Source organism: Cervus canadensis, chromosome 1 (assembly GCF_019320065.1).
Source record: "Cervus canadensis isolate Bull #8, Minnesota chromosome 1, ASM1932006v1, whole genome shotgun sequence".
Classification (NCBI taxonomy): Eukaryota; Metazoa; Chordata; class Mammalia; order Artiodactyla; family Cervidae; genus Cervus; species Cervus canadensis.
Window position 1 is genome coordinate 54729587 of NC_057386.1, and position 13200 is coordinate 54742786.

Sequence of the window (13200 nt, forward strand, 5' to 3'; positions counted from 1 at the left end):
AGAGGACCTTCATATAGGCACATCAATATTAAATTCATGTCAGAATTAGTAAAAATTAACAAAATTCTAATTTTCTGTATTCCTTTTTCTGGAAACAATGCAGTGGTTCTTGGAGATCAAAAGCTAGGTTTCACGGTTAGATGGCCTTGGGTTCAGGTCCTAACTCTGTCACATCCTGACCATGCCACCCTGGAAAGAACTTTACCTCCCGCACATTGATTTGATCACGTGCATGATAACTCTCAGCTTCAGGCTGTTTTAAGTGTTGAATGAGATGAGTTACATAAAGTGCACAGCACAGGCTATGACGGCTGCTATTAGTGGTGGCATCAAAATTTATTTCTATGTCTGTGTTCACATTATGACATTATTCTGTCTTAAAGAAGTTTAAGATATTGAGTTTTACAGGCTACCATCAAATTGTAAACTTTTTTTAAGAGTAAATTTGGCTTTTGTATTCTCTGAACCATTCAGAATTTCCCCTACTTGTCTGGAATTTCACTTTGAGTGTTTCAGACCATGTTCCATCTATTGATGTTTGCTTAGTTTGAATTTTCTTAATGGTGTGTTGTAGTTGAATCTTATGTCAACTCTAAGGGGTTGTGACTTCCCAAGTGAAAAGCGCACACAGTGGGTAACTATCTTTTCTTTATTCTCTTCACAAATATAAGGCTCTCATCTGGTTTCTGCTTTACTCAGAAAGGGTGGACTCATTATCAAGTAGTGAAAAGAGGTCAAAATCATTTAAAATGTTTGTAAAAATGTTCTTATAATTTAAAAATATTTTAAAGTTATTATCTACCAATACCCACATGCATCCAGCATGCTCTAACTGAATGCATATGATACCTTTTATTCTTTCACTCACTCATCTATTTGTCTATTTAAATGCTTCTTAAGTTCCTTCTACATCGGGTCCTGAACCTAGTCTTGGAATTCTTAGTGGTATACAAAGTTGCTTCTTACAAGTGTCTTAAATCATAAAATTCTAGATTAAGTTCACTTAGAAAATCTGCACTTTCTGAAAAATAATAGCATCCAATAGCATTTTTACATGAAAATAGCTGAAAGGGTATAGTGTATATTTCAAAAGTTTAAAACAATAATCTCTGGAGAGAGATGGATTTAAACTATCTTCACAAGCACACAGTAAAGTTCAGCCTTCAAGAGTACCCCTGAGTCCTTCCAATTTCACATCTTCTAACCCCCCACAGATATTAAGACATTGTGTCTGTGCCAACAATTTTCAGATTTCTTGTGAACTGAAGAATTCAAACATGGCAGAAACAATCTTCCCTAGAACGGTCTGTTTTTATAATTTCTCTAGTGTGAGTTCATGCCGATTCTTAGCTTGACTCAATAAAGCTAAATATATATCTTGTTGCATCTGATAATTTAACACAAGAAAACCATGATTCCTGGAATCATTTGGGCTTTGTCTTCCACGAACCTTTGTTTTTACAGTCAGATGTCCTCTGCATAGTACAGCCAGGCTATTTTGGCCTCGAGTGATGAAGTTTGCCCCTTATTTTCCCTCCCTTTTACTCTGTGACCCCGTTCTCTGCCTCCCACCTCTCTGAAAACTCCCCCACACATTTACAAAACACAAACACCTGGGTCTTCATTTCTCCAATTTTTCTAAAGTCTTTTGCTAATGTTTCCATTAGTTTGGCTTTGCTTCCCTGAAGCAGGATAATTGATTTGCCTATATCCAGATCTATACATTATGTATTAGTAGATGAGAAATCATGCACAAATGGCAGGACTTGGCAGGAGGCATCAACACAGATTAGCTCTAGCTGATCAAATAATAACCACAAGCCAGCTCCGCTCTCTGCTCAATGAGTCTCAAGAGAGAAATCACAGAAATCTTTCCTATTTTTCAGAATGGCTTTCCCTTTCTTGTACTTTTAATAAAAACGACTATTCCCTAGGCATCCTAGGGTAAAATTTAGTCCTAATCAGTAACAGTCATCATAGCATTAAACATTAAAGGGAAAAAATGTGATGGGCCTGTCAGAGTTCAGGGAATAATGGGGGGAGAACTAAGCTGGCATTAAAGCACCAATTAAGCACTTTCTGAGCAAAATGTGGAGTTCAGGAAAAATCTGAAAGAGCTAGGTAGCTGACAGGCTGATCGTGAAAAGAAAAGTAGTGGTGCATCCACTGAATCAACAAACAGAACCTGAGAAAAAGGAGTTGCCAGTATTTTTCAGGCAGAGAGAAAACATTTTCTCAGTGATGGCTTGGAGGCCAGTGGTGTAAATTTCCACTCCAGCCTGAGTATCTGTAAAGGGTCCATGCTCTGTTTAGAACAGAACAGAATCTGTATGAGTGTTGACAAGTCTGATTTATGGCTTCCTTGAACTCATCATCATTAGAGCTGGAATTTTTGCTTAGCCCGCAGCTTTACTACTCTTTCAGGAAGCTGTGACTTCCTGCTTGGGTGTTAACCCTACTTCAGGAGTAGGGTGGGAGGGATGGAGCTGAGGACTGGCAGATGAAAGGACACAGTGAAGTCAGAGGCTGATCTGTGTGCTAAAGTTTCCGGCCAGTGTTGGTGGAGTGGATATATTTATAGGACCTGCCAGGTATGTTGAGACTAAGAGAATTTACAGGGTGGAGATTAACATTCTAGATAAGGGAATTTAGAAAGGTCCCTGGACCAATTCAGGGAGACAGGGTATAGGGATCAACTTAAAGGGAGTGTGAAGCAGCATGTGAAAGCAAGTGCACTGGCAATCCAGAAGAAATGTCAGATCCTATCTTTTAACTTCCTGCCCTTGCGCAGAATATTTAAAGGTCAACTGGCAGATGCATTACTTCTATTTTTGACTTTGGCCTCACTGACCCTTCTGATATCTTTATTTCCCTTGTCTCTGACCTTATGGGGGTCCAGGTTCTGTGGTAGTAAGTACTCAGGCTTAGACACTGTAAATATGGAGTTCAAATTCCACCTCTGCCACTAAAAAGCTCTGTTACCTGAATCAAGTTCATTCATTTCTTGGGGCCTCAACATTTTTGTTTACAAAGTAGAGAAAATTATTCCTATCTTGCAGAAGTGTGATGATTAAATGGCATGAGGTGTGTTGTTCAGTCGCTCAGTTGTGTCCAACTCTAGCAACCCCGTGGACTGCAGCACGCCAGGCCTCCCTGTCCTTCCCTCCCAAAGATTGCTCAGACTCATATTGACTGAGTCGGTGATGCCATCCAACCATCTCATCCTCTGTCACTCCCTTCTCCGTTTGTCCTCAGTCTTTCCCAGCATCAGGATCTTTTCCAATGAGTCAGCTTTTCGCATCAGTATGGCCAAAGTATTGGAGTTTCAGCTTCAGCATCAGTCCTTCCAATGAATATTCAGGGTCAATTTCCTTTAGGATTGACTGGTTTGATCTCTTCGCTGTCCAAGGGACTCTCAAGAGTCTTCTCCAACACCACAGCTTGAAAGCATCACTTCTTTGGTGCTCAGCCTTCTTTATGGTTCAACTCTCACATCCATACATGACTACTGGAAAAACCATAGCTTTGATTATATGGACCTTTGTTGGCAAAGTAATGTCTGCTTTTTAATACACTGTCTAGGTTTGTCATAGCTTTCCTTCCAAGGAGCAAGCTAATTTCATAGCTGCAGTCACCGTACACAGTGATTTTGGAGCCCAAGAAAATAAAGTCTGTCACTGTTTCCATTGTTTCCCCACATATTATTTGCCATGAAGTGATGGGACTGGATGCCATGATCTTAGTTTTTTGAATGTTGAGTTTTAAGTCATCTTTTTCACTTTTCTCTTTCATCTTTATCAAGAGGCTCTTTAGTTCCTCTTCACTTTCTGCCTTTAGGGTGGTGTCATCTGCATATCTGAGGTTATTGATATTTCTCCTGGCAATCTTGATTCCAGCTTGTACTTCATCCAAGCCCGACACTTTGCATGATGTACTCTGTATATAAATTAAATAAACAGGGTGACAATATACAGCTTGATGTATGGTGTATAAAACCCATATTACATGGTCTGACATGCTATAGTTATTAACATGTCTCTTATCAAGAAACTGACAGGTCCTGACCTAGATTTGCATCTTGCTCATTAATTTGTTGACTTAATTTTAGGAACGGTCACCCCTAGCAGGTGTCAGTTTCCTGTATGTTCCTAGCCCAGCATCTTGGCATTCTATAAGCTGGGGATTATTTGCCGTTTCATGAGTATCACTATGGGGTTCCCTTTAGTTGTGTAGTCATTCCAACTTTTGGGTTGTCCCTGTGATATTGTGATTTACAATAAGAAATACATGTTTGGTTTTCATCCCTTTTTCTGGCACAGAACTCTTAAAAATCTTGAAATTTCATTAAGTGATGAGAGCCACAAAAGTGTCTTCTGTCATGTTAATGACTTTTAGACCCCTCCTCAGCAAGGGGACTAGCCCAGCATCTTGGCACTCTACGAGCTGGGACTTCTTTGCCATTTCATAGGTTCCACCATGGAGTGCCCTTTAGTTGTTTTAGTCCTCCACCTTTTGGGTTGTTCTTGTGATATTGTGATTTACCATAAGGAATGTATATTTGGTTTTCATCCCTCTGTCTGACACAGAGCTTCTAAAAATCTGGAAATTTCACTGTGATAAGGAGAACTACAAAGGTGTCTTCTGTTAATGACTTTTAGACCCACCCAAGCAAGGGGACTGGTTGCCAGGAGACCCAGCCAAGTGATTAGTGTTGGAATTTTTAGTGTCCCCCACTTCCACACACCCTCTGGGGAGGGGAGAGGAGCTAGAGGTCAAATCAATTGCCAATGTCCAGTGATTTAATCAGTTGTGCCTTACAATGAAGCCCCCATAAAACCCCAAAAGCGCTGAGTTCAGAAAACTCCCAGGTTGGTGCATACGTGGAGAGAGAGACAGGGAGAGCACAGCCTGGGGAGGCGGGGGAGCGCTGAGCCCTTCCCCGTGCCTCCTGTGCGTCGCCCCCGTCAGCCTATTCCTGAGTTATATTCTTTCATAGTAGACCAGTGATCTAGTAAGCAAAAGGCTTCTGTGAGTCCTGTGAGCCATTCTAATAAATTAGCCAAACTCAAGGAAATGATGTTAGAACTTCTGCCTATAGCTGGTTGATCAGAATCACAACCATCAACCTTAAGTTGGCAGGGGAAGCAGTCCTGTAGGACGGAGCCCTCAGCCTGAGGGATCTGATGCTGTCTCTAGGTAGGTGGTATCTGAACTGAATTGTAGGACACCCAGCTGATGTCAGAGCATTGCTTATTGGTATTAGGAAACCCCCTACCCCCTCCACAGTGGAGTTGGATACAGAATTCTTAGTCCCTTAGCCTTGAGTTTTTAAATTAAAATTTATATTTAATTGAAGGATAATTGCTTTACAGTACTGTGTTGGTTTCTGTCAAACTATTAATCTTATTAAAAGATCCAAACTTCCTTCAGGATACCACCTAAGCAGATTCCTAGTATTTCTTCTCCACCATTCAATGGTTCCTTTACACTTCAGGGACATGTTAGGCCTTACAGTTGCTCTTCTGTATCCCTGGGTTCCATATTCATGAATTTAGCCAACCCTAGATCAAAAATATTTGAGAGGGGCTTCCCTGGTGGTCCAGTGGATAAGACCTCACCTTCCAAAATGCAGAGGGTATGAGTTTGATCCCTAATCAGGATGTTAAGATCCCACGTGCGTTACAGCCAAAAGACTAAAACATAAGCAATGTTGTAACAGACTCAATAAAGACTTAAAAAATGGTCCACATCAAAATCAAAAACTATTAAAAAAAATTTGGGACAAAAGTTCCAGAAAGTTCCAAAAAGTAAAACTTGAATTTTCTTCACACTGGCAACTAATTATATAGCATTCCCTCATGGCTCAGCTGGTAAAGAATCTGCCTGCAATGCGGGAGACCTGGGTTTTATCCTTGGGTTGGGAAGATACCCTGGAGAAGGGAATGACTACCCACTCCAGTATTCTGGCCTGGAGAATTCCATGGACTGTACAGTCCATGGGGTCGCAAAGAGTTGAACTTGACTGAGCAAGTTTCACTTATATTTATTACGTATTGGAAGTAATCTAGATATGTTTTAAAGTGTACAGGAGCATGTGCATAGATTATATGCAAATATTAATAATATACCATTTTATATAAGGAACTTGAAAAGTCACAGAATTTGTTATCCTTGAGGGACCCTGGAACCAGTCCCCTGTGGATACCAAGCACTGACTGTGTTTGTATGGTGCTGGATGATCAAGAGTTAACTTAAGAGCTAGTGATGACATTATGACATTACCTACTTTTAAACCTTAGCTGGTAAGTCCCAATACATATGCATTTTTTTCTGTGCATTAAGCACTTGGCTAAGTGTTTCAACATCAACCAAGATATAAGATAATGCACTTTGAATTCAGTATAAACAGCATATTTAAATAGCCAAGCACCATTTAATAGTCCCAGGCACAGGTCATAGGAAATGATGTTTCTGCTTTTTTTCCCTTTAGTAGTCTCCCTATCTGACAGAAACCAGGATCTATAATCACAAATACTAAGGGCTCCCTTTAAAGCAAATAGCTGGTTGCAACAACTCTGATTTGGGAGAAATACCTGACCTTTACTAGCATATAGTTTGCTTTGCCTGAGGAGATTTGATTTTTTCCAAGCTGATCATCTTCTTGGGTAAATCTCCTTTTCTGAAAGCCTATTTTTTACCTGTGGCACTGTCAACTCCTTCCTTGTTCCTCCTACCTTTGTTTTTCTTCGATGACAAATTGAAAACTTCCTACTTAAAGCACATCATTTCTTATGTCACTCCAGCTCAATGTGGTGGAGGACAGACATGCTTTGAGAATGACTACAGTCCAAGCAGAAGCCTACCCTTTGAGCAGGGACTCCACTGACTAGGCTTCTGGGTTTTTTGGCCACGGAAAGCAGCTCAATGGCAACATTGCTGATTGTCCTCACTATTATGACTCTAATTTTTCCATTTTGTAAAATCCAAGAAGCTACACTTGGTTCAATATCATCCTCCCTTTGAACAGACAACCCACTCCAGTGTTCTTGCCTGGAGAATCCCAGGGACGGGGGAGCCTGGTGGGCTGCTGTCTATGGGGTCACACAGAGTCTGACATGACTGAAGAGACTTAGCAGCAACCGCAGCAGTGTAAAGGTAAAAGAGAATTAAGATGAGATCAGAAATATCAAAGATTTGATAATATGATAATGTAAAAGGACAGTCATGTAAGGTAAAATGCCTTTTAAATTATTTCTTTCGACAATTCCTCTTTGTTTACAAACCAGGGAAGTATTGTCATAATTATGGGTATAGTCAGCACATTGAAGGGATATGATGTAGAGAAAGAAATCTTTTGGGAAGCAGTTTTTAGGGCCTGGAACACAGCAGTATACAATGGCCAGTGATTCTTTCAGGTTGGGTCCGTTTGCAGACACCCATGGCTACCAGGTGATGGACACTTATTTATTTGAAGATAGATAATGGTACCAGATGCCTCTACTCTATAACGCTTTGATTCTGTTTTTGTTGAACTTGAAATGTTAGTTATAGGTGTTCGGGTTTAAACACTTCCTCTCAAGTAAACAGGCCAGATCCCTTATGAAAAATATTTGAGTAGGAGCAACTACGAAAGTTGTGTAGATAAAGTCATTCTTTACAGAATGGATGCGATGAAAGAGCAAACCTGTCCTGTGTCCTCACATATACCAGGAGCTCATTTGCTACTCAGGCAAACTTGGAAACATTTAGGGATTTTATCAGTGAGAAAACAGAATCTCAGAGAGATTAACTGACTTTGCTTAAGATCCCCTTGGGAGTAACTGGCAGAGGTAAGATTTGAACTATGTCTGTCAACCTTTTCATACTGTTTATGGGGTTCTCAAGGCAAGAATGCTGAAGTGGTTTGCCACTCCCTTCTCCAGTGGACCACATTTTGTCAGAACTCTCTACCATGATCCGTCCGTTTTGGGTGGCCCTACATGGCATGGCTCATAGTTTCCTGGAGTTAGACAAGGCTGTGATCCAAGTGATCAGTCTGGTATAGTCAAAGCTATGGTTTTTCCAGTGGTCATGTATGGATGTGAGAGTTGAACCATAAAGAAAGCTGAGTACTGAAGAATTGATGCTTTTGAACTGTGGTGTTGGAGAAGACTCTTGAGAATCCCTTGGACTGAAAGCAGAGCAAACCAGTCCATCCTAAAGGAGATCAGTCCTGGGTGTTCATTGGAAGGACTGATGATGATGCCACAGTTGCAATAATTTGGCCACCTGATATGAAGAAATGACTCATTGGAAAAGACCCTGATGCTGGGAAAGATTGAGGGGGGGATGAGAAGGGGACGACAGAGGATGAGATGGTTGGATGGCATCACCGACTAGATGGACATGAGTTTGAGTAAGTCTGGGAGTTGGTGATGGACAGGGAAGCCTGGCATGCTGCAGTCCATGGCGCTGCAAAGAGTGACTGAGTGACTGAACTGAACTGACCTGTCTACCTAGAGCACATGCTCTGTTTGTTGAAATCTACTGTATGAGACATATGGTGCAACAGAAGAGGAAATCAGCTGAAATGCATGGCAGGACCTGGAGATGTGAATGCCAACATGGGCACATGAGAAAACTTCCTGGAAGAAAGAGTTATAGTAAAGGCTTGAAGGTGGGACTTGAAGTGAAAGATAAGGGCCAGGGAGAAGTGGGAGAGAGGTATGTTGCCGGTTTCAAAATGTGTGAATAAATGACGTGGAGGAAAATGGGTTGTTCAAAAATGGCAGAAAATTCAGTACGACTCAAATATGAGCTCTGAGGAATCAAAAGGAGTGTGCAGCGACTGATAAGACTAAAAATGTGGGCAGAGGCTTTAATATTCCAGCCCAGTGTGTGATTACCTTCCATGTAGCTTATACTGTAAGTGATGTGACTTCAGAGGAGGAAAAAGCACCATGAGTGTGTGCTCCTTGAGTCATTTCTGTAGTGGAAGTTCTATGCTGACAGGGCCTCTCCCTGGCGCTGTCTTCCCAAGTGATCTTTGAAAAAACAAACCCTGGATCTGTGTGTAGCAGAGAGCTTAGCAAGTCAGCTAGTGGATCAAGGAAAATTCTGTCATTCCTCAAACCCAGAGTTATCTGTTCCCTCAGCCACAATAGCTGCCAGAGACCCTGGAGAAGTCTGAAAGCGCTTACCCATTCACAGGCTTATCAGGCAGAGCAGCTCAGAGGTTGTTTGTGAGAAAGACAGGATAGCAGGTCTCCAAAGAGAAGGAGGAAAATAACAGAGCAAAGAAAAAAATATGTGTATATATGTTAGTGTGTATAGGCATATATGTGTACATGTGCTTATGTATACATGTGTGTGTCTGCCTACTATCCATCTATCATCTATCTAATCTCTTCTTCTCTGAGCCTTCTCATTTACCTAGATACCTGTTTTAAGAAAAGGAATTCTTCACCAAAAGAAAATTGACATCAAATTTAGGTGAGGAGTGCCCTGATTCAAGCAGGGCTGTTTTCCAAAAACAGTGTATGTATTCTCAAATAAATTTTCAGGATTAAAGTCTGAACATAAGCAGATGTCTATGTCATGGTTTTTAAGAAAGTAGACAAGCAGCCTGTTTGGTAGACAGGTGTGATAGACTGAAGGAGTGAAGGGGTCACAGCACACGACATATACAGGTTATTATTTTATTATCTGGTGAGAATTTAGAAGGTTCTAATTCAAGATATTCATGTGCCTGTGTGGCAGTGGGATAGTGTAGAAAGTAGATGGACTTAATAGTCAGACCTAGGTTGAAATTAATTCGTTTGTATAGCACATATTTATCATGCACTTGTTATATGCTAAGCCCTATGTTAGACGCTGAAGATAGATTAGAACACAAGGGAAAAACACCTCCTGCATGGAGCCTGTGTCACCGAGTCCAGTCTGACACTGCTTGCCACACAACAGGCCAATGAATCAAGAGATGAGTTGTTGGGGCAAGGAACAGAGTCTTCATTTGGAAAGCCAGCAGACTGAGAAGATGGTGGACTGGTGTGAGATTCAGGATTTTTAATACTAAAATGGGGAAAGGGTACAGTTGGTTGCTGTAAACTTCTCGGTGTTGGAATCCTTTGTTGTTACAGCATCCACGTAGGTCAGCAAACAATGTTCCTGTAAACCTCCAACAAGACAAATGTCCTTCTCTGTCCTTTTTAATCTCTGTATGAATGGAAAAGTATTCGCCCTTAAAGGTCAGAGCCTTGAGAATGGGCTATCCTCTATAGTTCAAGCTATAGGCGGCATTCTTTTAGTGGTTAACTTGTAGCCAAAACAATAGAATACAAAGGTTAGGGCAAAAGAAACCAACATGGAGTCATATTTGTTTTTCCTATTACTCTTGCATTCCCTTCTGATCTATAGATTCCCTGTCATCTACTCAGGACCATTCATAGAAAATCTCCTCCCAACATTAGTTTATCATAGGAGTTGGCATACTATGGTCTGCAGTCCAAATCTGCCCTAAGAGCCATTTTTGCACAGTTCAAGAGCTAAGGATTTGTTGTTTGTAAACGGTTGGAAAAAAAATCTCAAGGAGAAATATATTTTGTGGTGAGAAGATTATATGAAATTCAGTCTTCATCGTCTATGAGCAAAGTTTTACCCGAATACAGCATTGCACATTTGCTTGTATCTGTGGCTACTGTCACCATCCAATGGCAGAGTCAAGTAGCTGTGTCAGAGACTGTAAGACCCATAGAGTCTGAAATATCGACCACCTGGCCCTCTGCAGACCCCTGCTCTAAAGTCTCTGCCCTTCCTCACCACACATTCTCCTTCCAGTTCACTCTCCTCCGGCTCCTGTCTTCGTCTGTCCCCTGTGACTGCACTTGTCAAGGAAAACAATATTTTTCATGTTGCCAGATCCAGGGATTTCCTGTTATTTACCTTTCAACCGCATTGCACACAGGTGGCAGCTCTCTTCTCGTGACCCCTTTTCCTCCTGGCTTCCGTGAGCTGCGTTCTCATTTCTCTTCACCGTACTGTCCCCTGTGCCACCGCCCAGTCTAAGGAAAGCTGAAGGTCCAGAAGCACCCATTGAGCTCATATGGCCTTGCTTGTCTCCCGTAAGGCATTCTGGTGTTATAAGCTCCCTCACGGGGCTCTGCCTCCATCTGCCCTCAGGCACCTCTGGGCTTACTCCCTACAAGCTCCGGCATTGCCTGGCTGTCAGTTGCCCGGAAAGAGAAACTGTGGTGCATTTGAGGCTCACCGGGTCCTGTGGTTGGGGACCACAACTGCGTCTCCATTCCCTGTTCCACTCGGGGCTCTGGTCGAGAGGAGAGCTGTAGAGCAGAAAGCCAGGTGGCCGTGTCTGATTACCCCGTGTCTGCTTGGTTAAGGAACGGCATCTCATAAGGAGGACACTGTGTTAGGTCACGTGTGATTTTTCCTAGACAAAGTAAACTAGGACAGTAGAAGCATTAAACCTTCAGCAGAAAAGAAAAAGACATTCAGTTGTCTGAAGCACAGACAGAAGCTTTTTCAGCCCTATGTCAAGGACATGAGGCATGAGCCTTTGTACAGGTGCATCCCTCCCCGGGGGCTTCCCAGGTGGCGCTAGTGGTAAAGACCCCCACCTGCCAAGGCAGCAGACGTAAGAGACGCAGTTTTGATCCTCTGGTCGGGAAGATACCCTGGAGGAGGGCATGGCAACCCACTCCAGTATCCTTGCCTGGAAAATCCCATGGACAAAGAAACCTGGTGGGCTACCGTTCATGGGGTCGTGAAGAGTCAGACATGACTGAAGCGACTTAGGACCCTCAAATCCCTCCCCAGGCAGGGCTCCCTCAGCCTTGGGCACATGGCACTTCCTGTTTAGTTCCACCCGTGTATCTCAGGCTTACAAGTAGCATTCCCACTTTGAGGCTGAGGGATGTTTCAGTATCGCCTGGGGCATTCTCCATCCCTGCTGAGCTGCGGGTGTGGGTTCTTCAAGTTATCTCCTGAGCTTCCAGCTATCATTATCAATAGTGCTCAGCTTACAGTTTCAGAAGTCTTGAGTAGTTTGCCCTAAAACCACAGGCATATTGAATTACTTACCACTTGAAATGGTTAGGGAGTTCTAGAACCTCTGAACCTGATGACCTTGGATTGATGGAAAGGAGCGGTTTTATTGCAGAGCTGAGAAGACCCCAAGTCCCTGTGTCCCACCAGCACCTCTGGGGTCGAGGACCAAGCGCTGATTTCTACCAGCAGCCCCCCTGGATTCTCTCAGGTGAGCAACAGCCTGACCTCTGCTTGCCTGCGGACGGTCCGGCTTCTGTTCTCAAGCCAGAGCCCTGGGGACCGGCCGGCGGCTTTGTCCTTTATTCGGCTGCCTTCTGCGGGAACAGCCAGGTCATTCCGAGCTTTACTGTTTTCTTGTTTGGTCTGGTTATTTCATTTGGGAGGATTCCCTGGGTTAATAGCTCCTTCATTTCCTTCTCCCATTTTTGGGAGCAGGTTCTCTTTCTCCCTGCATTGCACCTGTGAAAGACAGATGCTGTCACAGTGTCACCAAATATGGCAAAAGAGCTACGCCTCTTGGAATCTGGCATATGACTGCTTTGACTTCTATTCTATTATGCATGGAATTGAAGATTCTCCGTGAAATCTTGTTACTCTGAAAACAAGTCCAGTGGACTTTGGCCACCCACAGCACGTGTGGTAATAAAATGGTGCAGTGTGGGGAGGACTAATATTTGGGGCTTGAGGGAGAGAGGCAAGAAGATAGTGGCATCATCTCAAAGCCTAGAGGCTTATCTCAAGTTATGATTTCAAGTGAACTGCTTAAGTATGAGGTTTATTCTAGAAGAATCCTTAGAGGATTGTGTAAAAATTTTAATGTGTTTAAAAGTATATGTTGAGTTCTCCCCAAAGAGCAATTTCATTAATTGCTGGTGTTACTACAAGCTAGAATTGTAATCCTTTTCTTATATTACAGAACATGCTTCAACCAAAGTATCTTCCTTATATGCTCTCATATTAAAAACAATAAACCAGAAATATCTTCAAGGATGCTGTTGACATAATTCTTTTCAGATATCATGGGGTTTCCAAATGAGGCCTGTTTATAATAATGTCATCATTCAGTTTCCCAGAAGTTTCACTTATTCTGTTTTGAAATAGTCAAATATTCATTAGTAATTCCTCATACTGGAGGGACAGTATTGTTCCAAATGGGGC